We start from the raw sequence: 27,981 nt of genomic DNA, 5'->3' as shown, positions 1-27,981 counted from the left end.
AAGTAATAAAAGTTTTCAAAACACGTACAGATAATCCATTCATATAAATTATCTCTGCGTGTAGGCCTATGGGACTATGGGTTTACTAGGTCAAATCATCTCCAACAGATGTTGGTATTTTTTTTTTAAATTTGAAACGTAAACCATCACATCTAACTCCTGTTTTTAGCTGTCTGTCTGTCTGTATGCGCGTCTGTTCGTTGGACACATGAATTACGTGCATGTGCACCATACAGTCATAACGACATGCAGTTGTGCAGGGGTCTGGGGTCATCTTGCCTTCTTATCCTTTGGCACTCATGACCTAGATATTATGTGCACCATACGCGACCACATAAACACGACAAGCGTGTGTAGCGTAAATTGAAACGATCATGTGATAACATGCTATGTCTATATCCTACAACAGCTGCCATAACAAATGAACATGCGACATGGTTGTTACTGGGGGAAGGTGGGCAAAACTGTGTTTTCGTTCTAAACACCAGCAGGTGACATACATGTAGTCATTAGTCATATTCGCCGGCACTGCATCTCCTGTGACATTTCACTCAGTATATTAAATCAGGATAATATCGCACACGCATGCAAATGCAATAATTGTGAAAGCAAGCAATATATTGGCACAAACCAGATTTGAACTCGTACCGTCTTTGGTCGCATCAACACAGCGGTTGGACGCAGTTACAAATGTAAACTGTAACCAAGAGCAAATCTGATATGCAGAATTTTCAACAAATTAATCCAGCTCATCATATAATGTATAGTAATGTATGTGACGTACCGGTAATTTCAAGGTCCACTTCAACGAACCAGGCAACATTTGTGGTTTCAATTTGACGACAAAGTGAATAACCTTGCTTCATAATAAAATACCCGCACATAACTCTTTTATATTTATTTATTTATTTATTTGATTGGTGTTTTACGCCGTACTCAAGAATATTTCACTTATACGACGGTGGCCAGCATTGTGGTGGGAGGGAACCCGGCACAGCCCGGGGGAAACCCACGACCATCCGCAGGTTGCTGAAAGACCTCCCCACGGAACACTTTATAACCTCAGTGAAAAAATATACAGGTATTATGCTAGTTTTAATATTCACTGAGATAATAGCCTTTTTGGTATTCAACAAATAGTGTCTGTGACACTCCAACTTCTGTGAATTTTAGAAATTAAACGACGTGTGGTACCGAACACAGGCTGTTCCATATTACTTAGTAACCCTACACCAGATGTATGCTGTACATCAAACTGGATCGAGACAAGACATTTCATTTTAAAATATACACATATGCCACACTACTGCAGTATTAAATTACGTTTCAAGGGAAATAAAACCATTATTAATCATACAAATAAAACATACAAACAACGTATGTATGTATGTTTGGGGTTTTACGGCTAATAAAACACCAGTGTGAAGTAAATGTCAGATGAAAGATCGTTAAACACTGTCCGCAAAAGTAGTTGGATTTTTTTTTTTACAATTTTTCAGGCATTTGAAACTTTGGATTTTACTGCGAGGCTTTCTGACCATATTGGGACCAGTAAGGTTACATTAGGTTTGTGCAACTTAAAACACATAGACCGTCGCCACTATGCAAATATAGCTAGACCCCTGTAGTAATATACTACGGATTCTGACCAGTCTTTTTCTTTATTTTCACCCCCTTCATACTTTTAAACGTAGATTTTGAAATCATATCATCATCCGAATTGACCTTTCTGGTTTCCCGCACCTCGAAACCTACCGTGTTGGAATGAGTGAAATGTTCTTGATCACAGCGTAAAACACACATCACTGAAAAAACAAATCATCCAACCGCTAAGCTTTATCCTTCCGTCCACGACCTCACTACAGCAGAACAAGATTTCCCAGCAGATCGTTAAACACTGTCCACAAAAGTAGTTGGATTTATTAATTTATTAATTTTTTCAGAATTTTTCAGGCATCTGAAACTTTGGATTTTACGGTGACCATATTGGGACCAGTGAAGTGACATTAGGTTTGTGCAACTTAACACACACAGCCTGCTAGATTCCATTATTCTGTGCGCCTATAGATAGAGATCTATATATATCTAGATCTATTTGAACTATTTCAAGGAAAAAATATGGATGTGACGTCACTGATACCCTCTAGGTCGCTACAGAACTCTGTGAAATCTGGTGGTTTAAAACCATTTTACTTGATTGGAAAAATTCTTAAAAATTTAATCAAACTATTCGCTCTTTCATCCGGTATATACTTCATCTTTGTATTTTCTTTTCATTTAACAATCTTTAGAAGATTCATTTGGTGTGTGTACATTTGCTGTGTTTTCCTGTGCCAGGGCGAGTCCACCAAAGTGATGCGGCCGAAGTATTATGCCGAAGACACCAGACATGATATCCAACCCAACCACATTGCTCTCACCTCGGTGCTAAGCGCCAAGAAAGGCAGCAGCAAGTGTCATTTTTAAAGTCTTTAGTATTACACACAACAAATGACACAAACACATAATGTCATTTAGGCTAATATAAAAACACCTGAAGCCCTTGTGTACAGAGAAATGCATGTATACAGAGGAATGGCAGGTCACCTAGCCCTAGTACGTGCGTCTGTTTCACAGCGACGAAAACAATGAAATGTTAGCCGCATGAATTAACACGTGTTATCCAGATGATATGGACGACACCGATCCCATTCATACTTCATTCGCACAGAGCACAGTTTTGCCGATGGCAACAGACGAGGCCGAAATGTATTTCTTATTCTGTCTGGCCGAGGAAAACCAATGATGGATCTTTGTGGCCGAAATACTCCCGGAGTATTTGAGCCAAAGCAACGCCTGCGCTGGATCACCTGTATGTCTTCGGTAACAGCCTACTGGGCGTCACAGTGTGGCGTGATATATCTATATTAAATTACCATGATATCGCGGCCATTTGTAATTATCAAGAGGGTAACATATACATTTCTCATATACGGGATAAACCACCAATATGTTTCAAGTTACAGGGGAACTTTGTCACATGAGACATACAGATAAATGATCTTAAACATACGCCGGACTCAAACCAGGGACTAAGAAGTTACATGCAGATTCAGTAGTTAGAAACATTATATTTTAGTATGAAAAAGGGATAGCTGGTAAACTCGTCATTTCTACGAACCCGGAAACTTTAAAAGTATTATTAATTCGTTTTTAAACGCAAGCGGGGGAAAGAACCTCCCTGGCTCATTCAACAAAAGCATGCCATCTTCTCTTCCGACAGGTCGCTGACCAAGAAGGTTGCAGACTCGAATCCAGCGCTCGTTAGATGTTTGCTAGGTACATTTTCCCTACGAAAGTCGGTATTATTCGTTTTTGCTCTATCGAAAGCCATAACAAGCACAAATTCATTTGAAAGTATCAAATTCGTCTTAACTTATCAATCTATTTAAACGTCGCTAAAACCATTACGTTAACAGTCGTTACAGTTACTATGGTTCATTAAGATGTCATGAACCTACTTCTGTAAGTAATTATTTGAGTATATCAAACAGAAAACTAAATGTATATACTTACACACCCTGCTCCTACACACGGCGAATGACCAGACCTGTAGAGATCTTGGCAGCTATATAGGCCTATTCCTCCTAGAGGGTTATACACGACCCGTTTAACGTATGTTATCTAAGGTGGCGCAGTGAGTACTTGTACCATCCCAGAGTGCAGTATGTGTCCGCTACAGCACGGCAACCAATGGCTTGCGGGGAAGAAATCTACCCACTGGAACCGTTTGCCAGAATACTGCAGCAAACATACCTGTAGGATAATTAGTTACATCAAAGAGTTTCTCTCAGGTGAGGTGAGTCAACCCAGTTCCCACTGTCCCGGCTGTTGCGCCCTATTTAGCTGATGAAAAATGAATGACAGCTAATGCCGAGCTTTTCTTCAAAATACACATATGCTGCATGTTTGTATTACAGAGTACCTAGACACGACAGGTGTATCAGTGTGCGCTGATGTTATGATCATACACAGGCATTGTTCCGTTGGTATTCAAGTTTTTAAGAGTGCTACATATCAATAACGACGTAACACAATTTCAATTTCATACAAAAACCAATAACATATTCAATGTTAACTTCTCACTAAAAATAAGACGAAAACGAATGATAATTAATAAATAAACCGTGAAATCCAAATGAAGTGTTAGTTATTTTTATCACTCAACGTAATTAAACGCCTAAGTTTTACATAAATTGATTGATTTATTAATTAATAAAGGAAGACAGGCTTAATGAAAAAGACTGTTCTGTTCATTGGTTATTTCATAATGATGGGAGGGGGGGGGGGGGGGGGGTCCCAGAACTATGGTACAGGGGAGAAATGAGAGACGAACTGATCTTCTCGCCACCGGGATACGTCTGAATCACCCACCCACTTACTTCCCACAACAAACAAGGATATTAAAACAATACACCTGGACTGACAAGATAAATCCACCCGAAGTCTACAAGAAAATCGCATTAAATGGAACTGTATTCACTGCCAAGTTTCCAGACGCCTTTCAAACCACATGGCCATACAGCCACGTCTCACTACTATTGCACATGCTTCGGACAAAATGAGTTTCTAGAGTGACTTCAACAGAGAGCGCCTTTGTATACTACTAGCATACGGGCATGATAACGTTTGTTATCAAAGAACATACAGTCACGAAAAGCAATTTTCCGACATGGCATGTGACAAAGGGTGCTCCTGGTATATTCTGAAGATTGCCCTGCCCATTAGTATACCGTATAGTGGCCACAGGCGTGTAACGTACCATTAATTGCCGGTTCGCCATACACCAACCAGTAAAACAGCTCCCTTGTATGTTTATAGTCAATCTAGACAAAATGTAATAACATTATCAAACGCTGATCAGATGCTGAGCAATTTGCCTTTTACATCAGCCAATGTTCCACTAACACGCATGTATAGGCCCGTGAATTTGTGATCAGATGAAGTGGGGCACTCCTAGCTAGATGTCCCTTCTTTGATTAAATGAGTGGTTTATTGAGTACTTCATTTATCACTGGTTTATTTATCCGTTTTTACATTAGTTTAGTTAGCCAACCATTTGTGATGGCTGTTTGATCTTTATACTTGACTTTAGCTTTGAAGCACTTTCTCTCTCACCTTCGTACATGTTTGACTGTTCGGGTGAACATGGTGCCTTCTCTGGCTCAATGAGCAAAGCGCTCTTCTCTATGGAGCCCACCCTCTCGTTTTATTTAATTGATAGGCCCAAAAGTAGCTGGGCCCGAAATTTCTTGAGTTTATTTACTTATTTATTTTATTATTATTTTTTTGCTTTAAGCAACATAATACCATACTTATGTAGTGTTTGACTCGAGCTGTGTGAGAATCATTCCATGCAGGACTTACCAACTTAAGAAATTTATACTGAACTTAAGAAGTTTCGTGAAGCCGGGCCCTGGCGACTGGCGAAGGGCTGTAGTTTCATCCAGACATTATGGGTTCTTTGACCCACAAACTCTTACTGCCATCGTATAAGTCATCGAATTCTTGGGTGTTAAAGAAGTTAACCCACCTACATTTTGAGTTATGACCTTCAATGGGCGATTGAAGCTCTCCATCAGTTCTCATATACAAATGTACATGCTTACTTTGCTGAATGATTTCTCAATTAGCAAAAAAGGGCATGGTATGTCTTGTATTGGCTTCGGGATATCTTAGCCCCATCTGAAATTGGTCTATAGATTTTCCTGAAAATACCATCTAAATGGCGTGATATATAAAGTGACCACTTCATGAAAAAAGTGCGCAAATAAGGTCAAAGACAGCAACGGACTCATTCTTTTTCAAATATATTCGGATACAGGCGAAACCTTGTCTTGTTTCATTTTTGTAATCAACTTTGAACGCATTCTTGATTATTTTAGTCCTCTAAGAGCTCATCTGTCACACAATCGTTTTGTTCGCTTTACAGCCCACTTTCCACTACGTAAATGTAGCTTGACCCCTATAGCAATATACTACGGATTCTGACTAGTCTTTTTCTGGGGTTTCTTTTATTTTCACCCCCTTCATACTTTTAAACGTAGATTTTGAAATCATATTCATCATCCGAATTGACCTTTCCGGTTTCCCGCACCTCGAAACCCACCGTGTTGGAATGAGTGAAATGTTCTTGATCACAGCGTGAAACACACATCACTGAAAACCAAATCACTCAACCGCTAAGCTTTATCCTTCCGTCCACGACCTCACTACAGCAGAACAAGATTTCCCAGCAGATACGTGCAGCAGAAATGAGCTAGAATGATGTGACAAAGTTCGTCACCATCGATAGTTCTTGGCCACATCCTGTCTAATAGCCCGGGAAGCCGGGAGTTAGTCGTCAAGACTTCCCCTGATTGCTTTTCCCGGTCGTTACAGCGTTCGGGTCCGTCACACACAGCCACTCAGGTCATTTGAGACAAAATTGTCTTTGTCCTTAGTAAGCCTATCTACATTTTTTATTGAACTCACAGCTTAGTTTGACCACAGAACTCATGTTACATGGTTAAAGACTCAGGGATTCAAGAGCTTGCACTGGCCATCTCTAAAGACTCCATGAGTTCGCATCAGACTTTTTCGATGCACTCCTGCATAAACCATGATTCTGCTAGTAGACTAAGCATCCCCACCTGGTTCCTTTGCATCGTCTAATAAATTGCAAGAAACATCACTGGACCGAGTTTCCTAAAACTGGGCGATTATACGGCTTGATATTGGGTATGCTCATAGTATTATGTGTCTTCGATGTTCAACAAATACAGCGTGTTTCACGTATCAGAATATGTTGTCACCTTGCTTGTCGCTTATCACTTAGAGGTCACAGCAAGGAAACAAGACTGGTAGACCCGGTGTTAGAATAATGTGACCGGGTGGGATGTCATATCTGGTGTCTTCGGCATGATACTTCAGTGGCAGCAGCACTTAAGCGGCATGGACTCGCCGTGCCACGAGAAGACACAGTACATGTAAACACATCGAATGACTCTTCGTCGTCATATTATTGTTAATTGTTAATTATGATGTAAAACCCTAAATATTCACATATACATACAAAAGTATCCGAATAAAGCAAAATCTGGAACTGTACCTAAACAGGTAAATACTGTGGTCAAACGACCACCTTCGTAACGCCGACAATCTTCAGAAACATATCGTGCCCAACGCCAACCCTTCACACAATTTCGGAGACTTGTGGAACATCAAAATAGGTATAATATGCATCAGCAACCAATGCAGTGTTTAAATATACATAAAAAGCTTATCTGAGATGAGACGGCGGGACGGGACATGGGCACACGGGATACATGGGACACCAATGAAGGGGATTGATCAAGGCGTAAAGTGCCTTTCCTTAATAGGAAGGGATACTATACCGAGGGGGATCATAGATTGGTCTATAGTCTATAGCGGTGATCGGTTCGACATCAAGTCGCCCGTGAAAACGTTTTATGTCAATGTACATTATTTATCAGTATGAACTGGGAATCTAAAAATATAGAGATCAGCTTGCCAAAAAGCCAATTCCACAAAGCGATTTAAGTTCTACCACCGTGTTATGACTACAGTCATTGCGTACAATGATAGTATGTATATGGTGAGTTTTGCTTGAGATCACATGGCAATAAAAGCGCTTTGGGGAACAGAGCGCTGGTTTGTGGCACATAACTGTTATCCGTGGCATACTATAACAGTGGCAGTGGTCATATTTTAGTATGTGTATATGGATAAATCCAACAAGAGCTTCTTATCAACCTGATGCTAAACATTCTCACAAACGTAGCACGCCCATAGCAAATGTTTCTCCCTTATGGGAAAGCTTTTTCAATAATAGTCGTTCCATTTCATTACAGGCTAATTACAAGGCGCAAATAGTAGGTAGTGATCTACAGTGGAACTGCTTTAAATCTGTATCCGTTCAACCCCTAAGGCAGTTATATAATAATCAGCAAATTTTGTATCTTGAAGGAAGTGAAAGAGCATTGCTTCGTCCATATAATGATGAAGACCACACTTCCCAGCAAAGCAATAAAACTACATATTTCAAACCATTTGAGGTTTTCCAGTTTTAAACCACAAAATAAAGCTATAAGACGGACCAGAGAAAAAAAGTGGTCCTTGGTTCGATGCTTTGTGGTGCTTTTAGGTCAGCTGATGATGTCAACATTACCTGCTTGGGATTGGTCGGTGAAGTGAGGCAGTGGTGCGGAATACAATCTTTTGTAATTAAAGTTGCAACCTACAAGAACACAACGATAGGACAACCATATCGAGTTCCAAGGTCGAACAGAATTACACGAAGTCACGCACTGACGTTTTGACAGTTTGCGATTGACAACCAGTATAGGGAATATATACGCATGATTTCCTCACTGTCACCAAGGGAGGCTGGCCAGGCTGCAAATTAAAAGACCGATTTCTTTCCACTTGGAGCCACATCTACCTTGATATTATCGTTGGATACATCCATGACTAATGGAATATCCGTGTTTTACTCTGCTACAACAGGGAACAATTATTTGAACTTGGCTAAATGGCCAACTTACCTACCCCTCTGTGGAGTGGTGGCCGTTTCAGTGAACGAAATACCTCGCATTATAGTATCGTGACCACATGTGGATGCGCTTATATTTCAAAGACGGGTTGTTTGAAATTGATTTTGTATGATCCGAAACGTTAAAGACGGTTATCTAGAGAAAAGATTATTGTCATACAGGAAAAGGCAGATTGAGTTACAAATGGCGTAAAGTCAGTTATTACTGCGCGAATTAACAATTTATGAGAATAATTTCCATTATTCATCATGCGCACTGACTTAGTTTTCTTTTCGGGTGTCAAGGGTTAAAAAAATGACTTAAAGCGTAAAAGCAATGCAGTCTCAATAATTGCATTCCAGTGAACTTGAACAATTCCTGGAAGCTTTAAAAGTATCTGGAAACTTCATTTTTATGTCAGTGGCTATCGAATTCATGATCTGAGGATCACCGTCTTGTTTAAAACTCAACATACACGAGGTCTTAAAATCTAAATCAACTCAACTCAACCCGACCTCGGGTCGTAGGTGAGTGCGAAATAACGACGCAACTAAAATTGACTCGGTATATGTTTTTAGTTCAATTGTCGTGTGGTCATCGGCGACTGGAATCATCTCCGTATGATCAGTTGTGTTGAACTGAATCGCACCTTAAGCTCAACGTACGCGAGAGCTTAAGGCGCCACTAAACTCAACTCGACTGGTCTTTCGCAGTTTGTCCTAGTTGCTGTTGGCCATTGGGGTTCAGGTTGAACCAGAATACACGTTACTTCAGTTGAGTGGCCAAGCTGAGTTCAGTCGCGTCTTAAGTTTTGAGGCATGCCGAATTTTAAGCTCTCGTGTATGCCGTACTTCAGTCCTTCCGTTCAACGCACGTCCTAACAAGAACGGGCTACCTGGAATACAAAATCTCAGAGGAAAGTAGGCTTGTCTCTTCAGACGAATGTTATCAGTTCAAATTTTTCTCTGTGGCAGATTATAACATTGGATATTTGTACGATATAGTTATCAGTATATAAGTGAATTTCAGTCACCTATAACACCTATTATAGCTGCGATCTCCGCATCTATACGTACAAACAGACATTCGTATACCAACCGTCAACCAAATAGACGTCCCAAGGACGGACTCATGCAAACAGAGGCAGCCAACAGTTTTCCTTCGAGTCCAAGTCTAACATGCAGACGTACATATATCTGGGGGGAAAAACTTTGTCAGAACAGTTGAACGTTTATTTACGTAATGATGACGTAAATGAATAAATTACCGTATACCGCCATATTCAAATATTTGTAACTTTTACGATGGCGGCCAGCATACTGTGGGTGGTAAACATGATCTGACTGATAAAATTTCCAAGTAACGGTGAATGATCTGAACAGAGCGACCTTAAGCGTGAATTAAGAGTCTTATTTAAGAAATTTTAGGTGGACTGTGTTTGAGCAATTCATAGCCTACATATCTGGTATTGCCTTGTTAATTACGCCCGCAAAGAGAACAGCACTGGCGAATTTTCACCTTTTTTTCCTCTTCGGTTTTGACAGCTCAATTTAGAATAAAGGTCAAAAGAATGTTAGCCAAGACTGAATGACACTAAATGAAGTGAAATACTCCTGTGTGATTATGAATAAAATATTATATGGTAACACAATATCTAATGTGAAATAGCAGTATTGGATAAAGAAAGATGAAGGTTGTGGTAGAGACACGAATATGGTAAAAATGGAATACTTCGTTACATTCATTAATAAGTAAAAGTGTATAAGAATTGTCGGATATTTTTCGAAAGCTGCGAAGGTATGGCTGGGGATACTTACAGGACACATTTGGCTGAAGAATACGGCTAATACCTTGCACACTTATCTGGCAGATTACGAATGCCAGGGGGCAAAGTGCTGGGAACGGACAACTGAATATTTCACACATTCTTGGCCACCTACAGAGCAAACTGACAAATTCGAACAGTTGCGCCACACGTTACGTCACTGGCATGCGTAATCTAAGACCAACAAGTGGTTGGTAACCTCTCAAGATTCTTATCACTTTCACGTAACACCTGGAGGTGACAGCAAGCCACACTTTTGTACTTGACAATGTGTCTATTTCGCCACACTCTGACACATGTCAGCGGCAGCCTTGCTCAGCAATACGTAGTCTATACAGTTTCCCGGGCTTCTGAGTGCTAATTAATTAAAGAGTAAATTGCTCCCGCCATATAATAGTACTTTGGACGATGATTGGGCTGCCTTCAACGATTCATTGCAACCATTGTTTGAATGACGGTTGTAAGAATAGTGCAAGTTCCAGACGCAATGTTATTGATCGCAACCGATGGTCTATAGCTAGAGGAGGGAGAAAGGTTTGAATTGCGATGCAACCTGGATACGACACGCGGTAGGCCTATTAATCAGTTCCAATGAATTACACGCGAACAATTTGAGTCGAAACGTAAAGAAACACTCGAAGTGTTCTGCTAAAGAATTTTTTTATCGCAGTTGTAAACAATATTTTGAAAGTGACATTCAGTCGTGACATCTGTCTTGTCTATTGTTCATAAAGCAAACTTGAAGTAATTCTAAAGCTATAACAAACATTTTGCCATGGGAAATATTCTATATTAACCAAGCATAACTATTTATTTATACAGAACAAAAAAAACAAAAAAAACTTCACATTTAGAGAAATGAACTATGTTGAAAATGGGTACATATGTAAGCTTTCGGGTTTAACGTCGTACTTAACAACTTCTCAGTCATATTACGACGAGAAGTCACTAAGTGTGTGTACATATATTGTGCCTTCTTGTGTCACGGCGAGTCCATGCCGTCATAGTGCTGTCACCACTGAAGTATCATGCCGAAGACACTAGATATGACACCCTACCCAGTCACATTAGACTGATACCGGGCAACCAATCATGTTTGCTTGCTCTGACCTCTCAGTGCTGAGCGCCAAGCGAGGCAGCAGCGAGTACCAATTTTAAATTTTTTTGGTATGACCCAACTAGGGTTTTGATCTCTGGCCTCCCGACTTCGAAGCAAACGCTCAAACCATTAGGCACCGAAATCGTCATAATGCTCCATTCAAAGGGTGAATACCATAATGGCCATGTCTAGCCTCACGCATCCGATCACTGCAACTGAGGTGAACCACGCGGGGTGCATTTAGCAGTGTTCTTTTGTAAAAACGTAATCCTGCACCACAAGGTCAAGTGGCTCAGCACTAAGTGATCAAAAAAGCACGCTAACAATCCTTGAGAGATAAACAATTCTAATGCCACACCTTACAATGTTGAATGTGAACGTGCAGTGGGCATGCTCCAGGCTAACGAGTCCACTGTGGCTGTTGCACGTTTCATGAGATGGAGCACACGAACAATTCAGCACACGAACAATTCACAACCTGAGGGCACGTGTGCATCAAATGACAGGTAAGGACCGCACGTGTGCATCAAATGACAGGTAAGGACCGCTACGTGTGACGATACATGCCGAGAGCAATCAAATCCGGCCACGTCATTTGCGTACTCATTTTAAGACCACAATGTCAACGCACAGTTTAGGTGTCGCATAACTGCCGTGGCTAGTGAGATATTGTGATTAGGCCCTTGACCCTAACCTGATGCCGCTCATGACTGCTCATGGTCCAGGCTTTCAACTCCAACATGACAATACGACATCACACATTTCCTGCAAAATGCGGGTATTAACGTTTTAGAATGGCCATCGAGATCACCTGACCGCAATCTCATCGAAAACGTGGGATGGGAAGAAGACTTTTCGTGCCTTGAGATGTTCAGTGGATGGGAGCCTTGGTGCGAGAGGGAGGCAAATGCGGTACAGCAGAAGCTCCAATACAGATGGTTAGTTTTTGTAAAATCAAAACGTAACCCCATCATGCCAGTGTTGACCGTAGAGGATGCACCAAGCGCATCTTAATGCCTAAACTTTTTTAGTGTACGCTCATTATGTCAATAAACCAGATTTATCCACTAGCAACACATTTCCATATGTTCCATATGGGTACATTTTTGGAACATAGAGCAGCACATGTGAAGTTTCTTTTTTATTCAGTATATTTGACTGGTGTTTTACACCGTATTCAAGAATATTTCACTTATACCCGTGCATTAGTAAGATCTAACCAAGTTCCACGCATTCTGTGGTTATAACGGTTATTCGTTGGGCAAATTCAAAATTTATGATTTCAGCTAATTTAGGAAAGTACAGAAATCCAAGGTTGTCAGTGCTATGATGACTTGACGAAAACTATCAAGTAGATCCTCTGACGTGGACAATGATTGCAATGAGAGGTTTGTATCTTCGCGGGACTAACGTGATACAACTGGTCACATTCATCGTTCTTTCTCGGACTATACGAATTAACAAGCTGTAAATCAATCAGTAAATCATTCTATTTACAAATGAATCAATGGATGTATCAATCATCATATCAATCCATCGGGAAGTTATCGAGCTCCAAGGTACTTACCCAGTTTTAAGTACATCAACGGAGGTATACAGCATTCACAATATCCGCAGTTATAATATTAATACATATGATACTATGAATTTTGTGAACCGGCCATAATGTTTCACTGTCGAAGACAGAAATGACTTTGTCTGTTAGAATACCGCTACCAAACCAGAATACTGGTTCGGAGATATGGGCATATACCCTCATTCTACATTTTCATTTGAATAATAAAATTAAACACAGCTAAGTGATAGCTTGTCAATCAATCCTTTTAAACCGTTCCTGTCTCGTGACATATCTTCCTAGGATGTATTCCATGTTTCTAAGAAGCAAAACTGTACTGCTAAGATAAAAAAAAAACAACACGTGCATTTCAAATAACACTTGGATTTTAAGACAAACGTAGTAATTTGTCGTAGCAGCACGTATTCTGTATGTTACGTTGTACATTAATGGTAGGACATAAAATGTTGACATCAAACGAACACTATTTTGCACGAGACAGAATTCTAGCTTAAAAACCACTGACTTGGAATTATCGTTTCCAGTGGGCCTTTGTCAAGAATAGATACCATCAGGGAACTTTTCTTTGCCGCCCTGGCTATCGTGGATGGGCCGTCAAGTACACGAAAACAATTAACAGGAAAGCGTGAAGAAATGAGAGCGTGATGAGAATGTATGTTAAAGGTTGGGTAAAGTCGATCCGGTCTTTGATACCTCGTCATAGACGAGTCGGATCGATCTGGTGTGACCAAGGCGATTTGCTGACAAAGGTTACACGTCTTGTGGACAACTGGTGGCTGTGCTATGCAGTCTGTTCAGTACAGATGGAGTCGATGTAGATCAATGGAAGGTAACAATTATTTAAACACGTGCCTACAAAATGGGGCTTTGATCTTTGAGGTTCCAGCATTATTATTACTGGCCAAGTGGGTTTATCGTTTTCATGATATGAAGAACATTGAGAATAATTTTTACGCCATTAAAAATTTAAGTATGCAATGCTGTATATCATTTCTATATCCACATGTTTGAAAAAGGTGAATGTATACTCTACCGTGTGATATTTAAAGTGTAATAAAAAATATATTTTTTTTTATATAAAATATATATTACACAAGATAACAATCCTGTAAAACAATCTCATTTCAACGACCTCTGTTTAGCAGTTATGTTTCTATCCTAATTTTTGTACTGAAATTTGCTGACGGGCTACACAGAACACATCGTTTTCTGCTGTGACGCTGCAGTGCTTGTGTAATACGTAGCTTTTTGGAGCACACATACACTGATAACTGTGACAGAATAAAGGAAAAAACAAAAGAGTTCGTAGCTTTGGACCATTTCACTACACGCGGGGAGGAGTTTTGCGAGTTCCCTATTCTCACAAAATATTTGTCACTCTGTAAATACATATTACCAATGTAAGATAACTTTAATATGTGCTGTCTGTAAACGCAAACCACCTAAAGAGGCCAGTTAAACCAAAACAACGATGACATGCACGATGATAAATACTATCTAATCCCTTATAACCAGTGTATGTAGTAAAGCCGCTGACGTTATGCTTCAGTCAACGTCTTATTCCATCAGTTTATGACAACTATTGTAGTGGTTAGAAGGCAATGCCCTTGTCTGTGTGAAATGATCTACCAAAGCAATGGTCTCGTCTGTGCGACATGATCTACCGAAGCAATGTACAAATAATATACATTTTGGAACCGCTGATTAATAGAGAGAACAGTTCCCCGCAAGGTTAAAACGACAATGCAGAGATACAATAAACTTCAATGTCAGATAGGTTTCATAGGATATGGATTAAGCGATTAGGATACTAAAGAGAAGAACCATGTTGTGTTCACATGCGCGCGAAAAGACGTCAACTACAAAATACTCCTCACAGCGCTCGCTCACTTTGTAATGTGAGCGTACAGATCAAAATAATTGTTAAAAACATGCAATTACTCATGAAAACTGGTCGGCACAACAGTACTCACAGGTTTGAAATCTGAGCGCCGAAACAGACACTCGTATGCCAGTCGTCATCCAACGTAGATATTCTGAATCAATAATCAGAAGACGAATTCCCAAAATACTTCAGTCGCCAGCGCAGTGAACACTAATGTGCTATTAACAATGAAAACATTTTGCATTGGAGCCAAAAAAAGGACTTCAGTGTTTTATTCCTTATTAAATAAGAATCCATGAAGTGTGACTACGTGGCAATTGCAAATGTGAAAAACCATTACATAAACGTAAACATATACATTATTGTTAGCACATAGAATTACTCAGGAAAGACAACAAATAACCATTAAATAAAGTGAGGAAAGTAGTGAAAAACGTGATGTCATCTTCAAATTTCAGTTCAGGACACATTTGTGCTTTGGTTAAGTATCTATTATCATTACGGCTCTACGCGGGCTATCATCATTATATAGAGGACGCAATGAACGATGGGCCATTAAACCGCTGTAAAACTCTTCTCGCGTTGCCTTCTGAACAAGACACATTTTTAAATGGATCGATTTGATTCGATATTTAGTGCCCCGTTAAACATGGGTGCAATAAGAAATTGTGTCTAGTTGCAACATCACGGTTGAAGTAATGACTCTATTTCGCTTCGCGACTTGCCACTTATTCGTTATCGGCATAGACACGTGACAAGTTTAACTGATTCAGACAGCTGTGCGTGACGTGTTTAGCTTCAACTACGATGCAGCTGGAGAAACTGATCACAGTTTCTGTCATTGACGATGTATTTATCTGTCACTTTGTGGAATTCGTTACTTAGCTCGGCATGGCATCAAAGATGTGTGCGATTAAAATAATAACGCAAACACCGCATTAGAACAACTCCAAAAATACAACAAGAAAATAAGAAATAGACATAAAAAAATAAAACATTTTATATTATATGAGGACATTCTCATCACTACAATAAGTAAAAAGAAAGAAATCATGAATGAAGGTAAAAACGTAAAAAAGTTGAGGAAAGAAAAGAGCTCCAAACTTCTACCAAACGTGTTTTTGCAGTACTTGTAAAGGCATTGTTAATCTCACTGGAGATGACTACCCTGTTCACAGAGTTTAGTAAACATTTTCATAAATACGGTGGTGAAGAAACTTTTAAATTCAACAACAACAACACAAAATGATGGAGCATGCTGCGGAATTCAGACCGTCTTACAGCTTTTCCGCTTCGCTTATGTGGGTGTATGTGCATTTCTAACGTTAGGGCTACCAGGCTATCCGCTAGACACAGGGTATCGTGAGACAGTATAAAGTCTGGAGTTCACAGAAAATGACAAACTATACATAAAGTAACAACAGCAAGCACAGCTTATTTCTCAGATGCTGTATGCGAAAAAGATCCTGCGTTCGCCGCTTGGGAGATGGTTAAACACAAGACATATGTTAACCACATGCCGTCTTGGTTTATCTTGTGCTTGAAGACAGCAATATTAAATTTTACCCTTATTGTTTAATAGTCAAGAAAATGTTAAGCTAAACCATTTTATATTTTCACATAGGAAATTAACGTAAGAGAAATCAAAAAAGGTAGCAAATACAGCCTCGATTATTTGGATTATCCACAAAAAAAAAATACAATAAAAAAACATTCCATTGAAATGGGGCTTATCAAATTTTAGCTCATGCATGTCTTTGGGAAAATTCCATGAATAAAGGAAGCGGTGTGTAAATAATAATTCCACAATCCCACTGAGTACAGTGCCGGAGTGACCTAGATACGATATCTTGAGCTCGACTTCAGTAAATGTGTCAAGTTTTATTTCACATCAGTTACCAGCTAGTAGTAAAGAGACTGGATGACAAGGCGCATATCTCCTTTGTACCATTAGCTTTTCCGCACGCTATCCACTTACAAATAAAGCCATGTTCGAAAATCTCACTCTTATATGGCCCTCATATATATATATTCTGGAAGAATGAAGATAAAAGTATCGAGCAGTACATTTGATTTGCCCGCGTATCAGCCTTGTGAAGTCCTTGTAAAATCTGATCATTGTGATACTTGGAAAATGGTCACACGTAACCAGTGAAATTCACCATTTTGTTCAGGTTCAGTTTACCTTAGCCAGCGTTTTTGTTCTACAACTGTCCATGTAAATGCTTACACGCCCCCCCCCCTCCCCTTCCCCGTCTTCACCAGCAGAATTAGGTCAAACAAATCAGATGAGGTTCATAGCAATTTATTACACAGTAGAGGTTAAAAAGTGTGATTTTCAGAGACATTTTGAACAAAGTGCACAATAAACAACTTTGGACGAAATTTGAGGAGTGATATTCGGAATGGCTAGAGACATGTTTACCCGTGTACGATAGACAGCGCTAGACGAAACTTGGGATCAGGATCCCGTTCCACAAACTTATCGCAGACTGTAAGTTGACTGTAAAAACCGGAGCAACGGATGACAAACACGTACGTAGTTATGGTTGTTATAATGAACTTATCGATGTATGGCACGTGTACATGTACATGTATATACTGTTACAGATCTAAGATCTGTTTCATTTTTTCCAGCTTAACATTCAAAACTACATGCCTGGGACCAATTCCAGAAAGACATTTTTGACTTAAATGAAAATCTAAGTATCCATTATAGAGCACCGCTCATTATTTTCCTAAGGATTTGTAATAGTGTTAATTATTTCTTCACATAAATCTTATTCTGTGTCCTATACAACTCCGTGTGTTCGAAACTAAACTATAGGACCACATCTTCATTTTTGACTTAAAAATGGGTACATTTGGTAAAAGTTATGTCGTAAGATCCATGAACTACTATTAAAAACCTCTTATGACAGCCTCCGTAAGACATATAACAGGCATGTCCATGAATGAACATTTACACATTTGAAAAATCTGCCATGTTTAAGGCCTGTCCACTAGGAAGCCACAAGTCTTGCACAAAAACATTTGGTCTGGTACTGTCCTTTCTTTTAAGCCAGTACTGAATTTGTGGAAGACGCCCTTGCACCCTTATATTCATTAACCTGGAACTCGATCCTGTGCTTTCCTCATGGTGACAAAACTGTTCACCACAAAACAGACTTAACTTGATCTCGAAGTTGTTCTAACTTCAGATCCGGTAATTATCTCAATAAAGGAACCATAATCTTAGCATTCGCTGGCACACAGTATTGCTTGGCTTGATTCAGCTAAACTCGGCAGAAGCCAGATAATGATGAACTCGCGAGATTTGTGGATTGTACTACGGAAATGTATACCCTAAATACGGTTAGACATGACTCTAATCATAAGTTTAATTATATGTTTAATATTAAACAGAAGAAAAAAATAACAACTATTGTGAGAAAAAGAAAATGAGGCTACTTCTGAAAAGAGCAGCCGTTAAGCCCAGCAATCAAGTCACGCGATTCGAAATGGCGGCTATCGGAGTTTACATTTTGTTCGGGTCTGAGCACTAATTACACGTACTTCTGTGCTAATGGTGATCTTGCCGTATTTTACGATGACTGTACGATGTAAGAACAATGTGACTTACAGTCATAATTACTGCAGATTTAAAAAAAACCTTGTTTTCATGTTCATCTAGATGACGGAACAGCCGAAACTAGCCATTTCCAGTTGAGCGAATGTAACGGTTCTCAGCGGCAAATGTAGAGACGAAGTTTGGAACATAACAAGCCGATCTCAGAGCTAATGCCGTTGATAAGGTGATGCCGTGAGAAGCTGCCGACGCAGACATGGTCATAATGAATAGCCCGTGGGGACGTGGAACCTTAAATAACACATACTGCTTCGCTAATTCTCCTCAAAGCATCGTCTTCCCTGGAACCGTTCGCTCAAAAATGCTACACTCGGATAATTACACACGCCGGCTACAGAAGGACAATGGTTTGCTCTTGTACAGGAAGTCCATGCTAACTCGACGCTTGTTCTTGACCACACATACTTGTTTTAGGTATAAATCTCAAGATTCGTTTTTAGTTTATCTGAATATTTTGGACATAAACAGGTCCGCCGTAAAGGCTTGTTCTTGCAACTGTGTACAAGTGGCACACCCTATTGTGGAAAAAATGCACATCCATATAATTTTGTGTTCCAGCAGTACAAAAATAGTGTAAGTTATATACCACACTCATAATTACATGTGCATCCGTTTTAAACAATGAGTGTACCACTTATACACGTCACTGTTAACGTGTCAATTTGCAATAATCGTTTTAGTAAAGCAGGCTGTATGATCCGTTTCAGTTGTATTTTCATTTCAACCAAAACAATTCCTTGTATCTGTTATTCTTCATTACTTTATTCTGTTCCCCAGTGTGTATTGTAATTCCATTTACTACCCGTACCAACTATGTATGTTTCAGGTGTCATAGTTTCTTCGCTGTGAGCAGTTTATAGCCATCGCTGCTGTGCGTCAGTCTAAATCTTGAATCCTGATGTACGGAGGTTTGAATCCCGACACACTGAGCACACCGGCTACCAATTACTTTGCCTGCTAGCGGTAATGCTCTTTCGCCTGTACTCCACCATACACTTTTAATGAACGATGAGTCCGGGACACCCAGCCTGTAAATATAATTAGCTAGATATCGAACGAGATCTACACGGCGTTACAGTTTGGGCTAATTGGTCATTAAGATTCATAATTTATTAATTCTGCGTCTTTGCACGGTTGTCCGTAAGGTCCGCTTTCATTTGAGATATGTGACTATATATGTATTCAGAACAGTGGTAAAACTCGTCCTTTTCAAATCTACTACATACTGAGAATTGTTCGAAAGCAGAAAATCTTCCTCCCAAGAAATACCCGAAGACTTTGACGGATCACATGTGGCAAGTTCTTCACACATACTTACTGCATGCGACGTTTCGACGATGAAAGAATGTTCAAAATACCATAAATTAGTCGAACAGCATGTAAACGAAATATTTTTCCAACCTTGGCCTCGGGAATTCCCCGCCTCCAATATTCTTGAGGTTTTGGTGGAAATATGCAGTCTACATTGTCTGTAAAGCTCAGCATACACGAGACCTCCAGACTCAAATCGACTGTTGCGTTACGTTCTAAGAGCTCGTTAATGAAGTATCATGCACATAACGATGCGTCTTAAGTGTAGACCAGTCGTAACGTGTAAGCCGGTGAACCTTTCAGTCGCATGGCCATCAGTGACTGGGACCAGCTGCGTACAACCAGTGGGGTCGCGTCTTGAACTCTGGTGTGTGACCCTGAGTTGGTCTTAAACGATGTTCAGTGCAGATCACTTGCCGTCCACCAATACGGTATACACCACAGCTAAGTCTGCAGCTGAAAATCGCTGTTTCATAGGCACAGGCAAGTTCGCCAGTTTCTTGCCAAAGTTCGACTCCTGGCATTTTTTTTTCTTATATACCCTCAAAATCGTCCTCCATCGTATGAGTAAAAAATTCTCGAATATTGCATTAAACAACAATCAAATAAATTAATCGCAATGTCACAAAACACGCTTGAAGGAGATATGACATCCTGGGAAAACAACCACTGCAAGCTACTCCACAGCCCATCAGATATGGCGGTAAATTTGGATGCTCCATTAACGTATATCAGAGCTAGGCTATCTTCTAAACACAGAACTTTTTCATGACAAAAAATATATCTCAAAAATATCCGGGCAAAACATATTAATAGGGCAATTTATGTCAGGCAACAGTATGTGCAACCGAGTGAGTTTATGTGAAAAATATCCATTACAATAAAGAGGCCAATTTACAGATGGTTTCAAGCAGAAAATTGTCGTTATGCGCCGAATGGTGAAACACTTTTCCTTCTTCTATTTGTGAGCCATTTCTTAAGCGTTAGAATATACCCAATAGCGGTATACCTCGTCTGTCACAATGATCTTAGCGTATCGTTCCCATAGCCTGTGCAGTATCCCAGGTATTTAATTTCTCTTTGCTCTTCCACTTTACTGATTTTACACGCGGTATTACAGGGAACGCCTGACCAATTCGTCGATAATAGAAGAACTACAATGGTACAGGTAGACGCTGCCTGTATAGCCATACATCGTCCACTACAAAGGAAGCTAATGAGGCGCAGGCAGAAATATCGACTTAATCAGACTTTCTTATCTTCACCTGTTACATTCAGCAAAAGCTTGCTCTAATGGAAAACCGAAACAGTTCAAAGTCTGTTCACAAAATGATGCATTGTACAGCATCAAAAATTCATACTTTTCAAAAGGAAAAAAAACGCAAACGTTGGATTGACAATGTAGATACTTTCCAGATGTCGAAATGATACAGCAAGTGACAACATTTTAAAATTGTACGCCGCCTAATGATTATTAATTGTAGCTTAATGTTAATGGAACACAAAGCCCAAAACTGTTAATTTCACATAAAACAGCGTTAGGTTACAAGAATGAGCATTCTGTTGAATGTTACAGGCTTTTGATCCTCCAACACTGCCAAAATATTCAATTTATTACATTTATTAAAGTTCCATGTACGATTTATTCTAAGATTGTATGGATTTGCAGTCTACTTTTGAAATGGCGACGTAGCGAAAGAAACCTGGCTGGCGCCGCGGGAAGACACAGTACATAGCCATGAAAAATGCGACATTTCCTACCAAGATGCTTTCGCCACGCGATCATGCTACCGTGGATGCGCAAATCATTCATAAAGGGAGACACGTTGAGGTGAAAACAGAACGTTCAACAGGCGGTTTTTGGTACCATCGCAGCAACGCACCACTGCTGCACATTGTTTAAAGGTGATAGACCACACGCATCAAAATGCAATCATTGTTCACCGCATCATTGCTGAATACAGCAACAGCACGCCATTGTTCAAAATTGTTCAACATTGCGTCAATAAGACATCTTTCCTAGCAATCGCAAAACAGCATCATTGCTGAACAAGGGAACAGCACAACATTGTTCAACATTGCGTCAATAAGACATCTTTCCTGACAATCACAAAACAGCATCACTGCTGTACAAGAGAACAGCACAACATTGTTCAACATTGCGTCAATAAGACATCTTTCCTGACAATCACAAAACAGCATCATTGCTGAACAAGGGAACAGCACGCCATTGTTCAACATTGCGTCAATAAGACAATCGCAAAACAGCATCACTGCTGTACAAGAAAACAGCACAACATTGTTCAACATTGCGTCAATAAGACATCTTTCCGGACAATTGCAAAACAGCATCATTGCTGAGCAAGGGACAGCACAACATTGTTAAACATTGCGTCAGAAAGACATCTTTCCTGACAATAGCAAAACAGCATCATTGCTTTACAACAGAACAGCACGCCATTGTTCAACAATGCGTCAATAAGACATCTTTCCTGACAATAGCAAAAACGCATCATTGCTGAACAAGGGAACAGCACAACATTGTTCAACACTTACACACCACATACATCGATATGGCAATACCATACAATCGTTCAACATTGCGTCAAAATGAAACTGTTGTCGAACATCACAAAACCGCATTATTGATGACCATCACAATACCATAGCATTGTTCAACACTGCATGAGTAAGAAACCACAGCTCAACACAGCAACACAATACCATCGTTAAACACGACGTCAATAAGAAACCATACCTGAACATCGCAAAACAGCACCATTGATGACCATCACAATACCACATCATTGTTTAACACTGCATGAGTAAGGAACCATAGCTGAACACCGCAACACCATACCAGCGTTAAACACGACGTCAATAAGAAACCATAACTGAACATCGCAAAACGGCATCAATGAATAACATGACAGCTGCAGACCACAGTTCAAAATTAACACGTTTCTTCAATAAAAGCTCAACGCTGAACAAAACAACATCACATTATTGTTAAGCATATCAGCACCGCATCACTGTTGACGGTAGCAACGCCGTTTTAGAACTCTAATTCCCTACCTACTGAAGCAAGCTTCAGGATTCAAGCACTCGTTGACTGACTCGCTCTTTGCGGCAAACAAGAGGTTCTCTCTCCTCTATTTCTGGTTTACGCCCATAGATAGTCATTACTGTCACAATTATATATAGTTAGATATATATGGTAAGAAGCTATTCGTCGAAACATTTCTATACAAGCCGTCAACCAAAATGGCCGTTCCGAGTAAATAATCGCAAGGCCAATTCTCGAAACGATCTTTAACACAACACACTAAAGAACTAACAAATTACAATATATATTTTGTACTTATTATACAAAATTATGGAAGAAATCATGTAAGGAGAAGCAATCAAGAAAATGCATATACATGTGATAGGGCAGCACAATGAACACGCTCACAACAAAACCAGCTGATATAAGACTGACAGGTAAATGACGTGTTGCGGTTAAATTACACTTGAATTATTACAATTACGCTAGTTGATGTCTTTGTGAATTAGCAGTAGTCTATATATATACACACGGATACACCAGCTTACATGAGCAATGATTATATGTACACCAGCTCTGTTTCCGGTCCCCTGGCTATACATAGGCCTATAGTTAATATATCCTCACACTTTATTCACAATCATAATCCACGCAAGCCTACCTTATTTGTCCATGTGTGTATCGCCTCTCCCTTGGGGACGTGAGCTTTTCTTCCGGGATCCGACGCCGCTGGCGATGGCCGTCAATAATTAAAAACTGATCAGTTAACTGCTCATATCGGCTTCGCGAAGCCAGAATGAGCCACAGTGTGGTATAGCTATTCCCCGGCCCGTTCAGAAATGCCGTTTGATATTTCTGACAGCTTGTGAATTAAAGAAAACGACGAGCTCTTTAACAGTCAGTCCAAGAATGTCAAAGCATTGCAGTTCACTGACTGCGTCATTAGCAAGAGTGCACGCACATCTGATATGTTTATTTGTTGAAAACTTGAGCAAAACTTTTTATTCCTCTTTTTTGTTTCTGTACATCTTTGCTTAGGCACAAACAACAAAGACGACACTAATTACCCGTTCTTAATTGCAGATGCAAAAAACAAGGTGAAAGTCACCGTCGCCTTGGTTGTACAGAAAATAAGCGCCCAGTGCATGATGAAGCCTGCTCGAAAACGTATACACAAGTTAGGGTATTTGAAAGAGAAAGTTCAAAAAACACCAGCGATGACAACTTGTGAGCAAAATGAGTATAGTGTCTTTTTCATTCCAATCATGCATATCACCGATAAACAACACTGTCTCATGGGAAGCCGAGCATAAATATTGCACAACTTTAATACACTTCATGGGACATACACGTATTTGATGTTTACACATGCATTGTATATAAATATCCCTTCGAGTCGCCGTTATGTAAACACAATAGACATGATTTTAGGCTAAAGCAGCTTGCGAGCTTCAAAGTGCAGGATATAGGATCATATCACGCGGCTGGTTATTTAAGGCATGATTAGAGAGTGAAATTTTTGTAAACCGGTCGGTTTGGAAATCGCATCTAATCGTCGGTACGAATAAAGAGTTAATTGCGTGTCCTTTGAACAGAATTAAAACCATCCATTTTTTAAAGCCCCGACTTTCAGAATTTACAAGTCGGGGCCCGACATAATTGACCAATCATAATTAAGGGTTACGCTATAATCTCACCTATATACAGGGAGCTAGTGCCTGATCATCAGTGCCATTATTCTTTTGTAATTTAACTTTAGTCGCTTGCAAATTATACTTTCTGTCTCAAAATCTTCCAAAAGCCAACACGATTTATGGTATGACTTTCAACAATCTAGGATAATTATTATTAATAAACTAAACACTAAACCAAATAATACGATAAGTTTAAAAATTATCACAGTCGTCCTCAGACATGTGTGTGACATGAAATTAAGGCCTAGTTGGTCCTATCGTATATATAGCTTGCCTTAGTTCCACCCTGGCTGGATCGAGTACATGTATTCGAATAGTGTGTCATGTATAGCTGTTGCAGTTGAGAATGAAAGAACTCAAATATGCTTTATAAAGGCGGGGCTGCACGCTGTATTTTGTATTTTATTTAGTCCATATATGTCTCTTTGAATCTGTTTAATGGAAATGCATAACCCGCCTAAAACAAGTCAGTATCAAGCTATGTACTCTTTTATTCTCTTCAATACGTCAGAGTTTCTGCCTAGACCTATAGTCGTGTCCGTCGAGCAAAGTCCTACACGTACACCACCGAGGGTGGCAGCTGAGAATATGTGTTTTTTAAAGAGATTGTAATTTACCTGTGTAAGCGATCATGCCCAATGTAATCCTTGTTCTTGACGTAAAATACAAGCTATTTATCTCATGGTAAGGCCCAGTCAAAACATGTAGTTATCAGTGAGAGATGCTCGTCTGTGGCTGCCATATTGACTATTTGATGGCAAACAGCCACCGTAAAAAAACCTCCACTAGTTTCAAGTTTAGCATTAATTCAAACTTGATTTTTTGTGATGATGGGTTAATTGCTTGAATAATTGATTTACAGTTGCTGCTCAAACAATTCTGAAGGATATTTCACTTATGCCGAGGTAAAAACCACAGACCTTTAATAGATAACTGGCGAACCTACACTGCACGTCATGTGATCCCAGCACTTGGAAGACAGGTGGTCTTCAGTGAACGTAAGACTATAACGTTGTCGTCCACTCTTTGTCACCAACGCCCTTTTTAACAGATTTACATGTAGTTACAGCGCACACTGGATGAATTAATTTTAAAAACCAAAATATCAGAGGTTACTTGCCCTTGTAGAGTTTGAGCTGTCTGACGCTACACCTCTCTTCCACTTATAGAACGTGTAAGAGTGTAGGTCACAAGTGAGAAAGTTCGTCAGCATTATTCCGGGAGCTTTTGTTTGCTCCAGGTATTAAACTTGCCAACATCGTATGACTCAAAATTTCTTAAGTATGGCGTTAAAGAAGAATCAGGGTCCAGTTGTTCGAAAGTATGTTAGCTAATATTGACATTAAGTCATATTTTATATTTAAAATTTCAGCCAAACTTAGCACTCAATGCAGTTCTCCAAAGTCAAAGCATAACTGCAGTAGTTTTGGTTCATATTTAATATATTGGTACACAATTCTTTTGAAGCTATGTACAAAATCGAAAACTTGACAAAGTTAGATCAAGTATTATGCCGATTTTGAACAACGTGGTCCAGATAAATAAGCACACATAACTGGCTGCGACCCTATATATACACTTAGCGAAATATACCATAAATCACCATGAAAAAACCCAATGAAACAAATCAATCAGTCCAACGAATAATATTTACAAGAGTCATCGCAAATTGGGAATAGTCTGCAGGTAGAGACTGTAAGGTGCTATGACGGTCAGATGCAGTCCGTTAATAGCTGCACATATGCGCACTCAGACACTAACGACGGGCACAAGGGGATAGCACATGAGTCATCGAGCGAGGAAGCCTCGACTGCTGAAGCGGGAAGCTATACAGTGTCGCGGTCACGACACTTATCGCTGGTGATACAGTCAAGCTAACCATATTACACGGCAAAGTGAGAGCCATTCACACGGGATATAGCTAGAGTCTATGTGACCTCTTTCAAAGGCGGATAAGGAAAAAAACAAACATCCAACGAAAACTCTGAACTTAAAACGGCATTTTGTGAACCCGCATGTTTGTAAAGACAACCGTTACAGGCCGCGTGTGCACGCGGGCTGCAGCGCAGATATTGTCGCAGAACAGATTGTACATGTAGGGCTGTGTACAGTGCGATTATTACTGTACAAAATATCTAAATGGACTTTATTCTGTTTAATAAGCAACCGTATATGCACAGAGACTAAATATATGGACAGCGTAGGATAAGATTAAGTGATGGCAAGGCACAGACTAAAGAAAGCCACTGTACTTATCCAAGCTAATGGTGCACAACATGGTCGGGGAACTCAGTTCACATTTAATTCCTAACCACCATGTGTGTTGTGTTTTCTATGGACGAATCCAGCTGTATGTAGGCAGTATAAGGAAATGGACTTGGAGGGGGTGACTGATTTGTATAATACATAACCACAGATGCATATCTGCTGTCTATCCGAAATAATTAATACGTTTATATTAATCACCATGACATCTGATAAGGCAATGCACTTACCGTTCGACTCCTGACGCCAAAATTCTGTTAGTCAGCCCTAACCCTGTCCCCTTGTGCATGTAGTCGCCGCCGGTGTATCGACACGCTTGCACGGTAGTCGCGGTGCGGTCACTGAGGGATGTACCGGCACGCTGCCGCTGTAAGACAGCACGACCTGCGTACACCGCCCGTCCCAATCCGACCGTCACACGTGGGACGGGCCCGCATCGGTGATCGATTTTCACTCTTCTCTTGGGGGGGGGGGGGCTTAGGGGAGGGGGGATGATGAAAGATAGTTATTTGGTCAATACAGCTTTCTTCACTCCCACCTTCACATTCCGGTATCACCTCTGATTCAATTACATTAAGTGGGACGCCTATGCAGTCTTTTTTTTTCTCTTTCATATAAATGCAAGCTCCCTATACTTGCTGTTAATACGAGCGTCAGCATCACAACATCACTTAAAAGGCTGCTATAGTGCCTTTTCATTGCAACTTTTCATCCGACATGACAGCAAATTAACAGACAGCGTTAGCACTCGACAGCGGTATGTCATCAAATTAAACCCTCACGTATGCTATGACACTAGTTCTATCCACTCCGTTTATCTCGACATCTTTCCAGTCATCTGTAATTTGCTCTGTCATATGCCCTGTAATAACACATCACCTTGTCAACGAAACTAGATAAATAGGCTTAAATCCTGTTTTTAATAATTTAACATATCTCCTGAGATACCCACTAAACTCAACTTGGATATTTTTGAAGACTTGTTGCATTTGTTAATTGGCGCGGAATAAGGTTGAGTTGACAAACAAGTTAATCGACAGTCTCTCTCTCTCTCTCTCTCTCTCTCTCTCTCTCTCTCT

At 39.9% G+C, this 27,981-nt stretch overlaps 1 protein-coding gene across 3 annotated transcripts in view; it reads right to left on the bottom strand.

Moving 5' to 3' along the window:
* Positions 1-27,212, bottom strand: part of LOC135473844 (uncharacterized) — a 34,625-nt gene extending 7,413 nt beyond the window's left edge. The window contains exon 1 of one of the 3 annotated variants that reach the window (XM_064753760.1): positions 27,133-27,212. The gene's annotated coding sequence lies outside the window, so the exon portion shown is untranslated. Of the gene's footprint in view, positions 1-3,555; positions 3,659-23,604; positions 23,720-27,132 lie in introns of those variants that run through there. The other 2 variants (XM_064753763.1, XM_064753762.1) reach the window with 2 other exon arrangements.
* Positions 27,213-27,981: the final 769 nt, after the last annotated feature.

The sequence above is a fragment of the Liolophura sinensis genome, chromosome 8, assembly GCF_032854445.1.
Source record: "Liolophura sinensis isolate JHLJ2023 chromosome 8, CUHK_Ljap_v2, whole genome shotgun sequence".
Lineage (NCBI taxonomy): Eukaryota > Metazoa > Mollusca > Polyplacophora > Chitonida > Chitonidae > Liolophura > Liolophura sinensis.
Note: the sequence above shows the minus strand (reverse complement) of the source record. Positions and strands in the feature narration are given on the sequence as shown.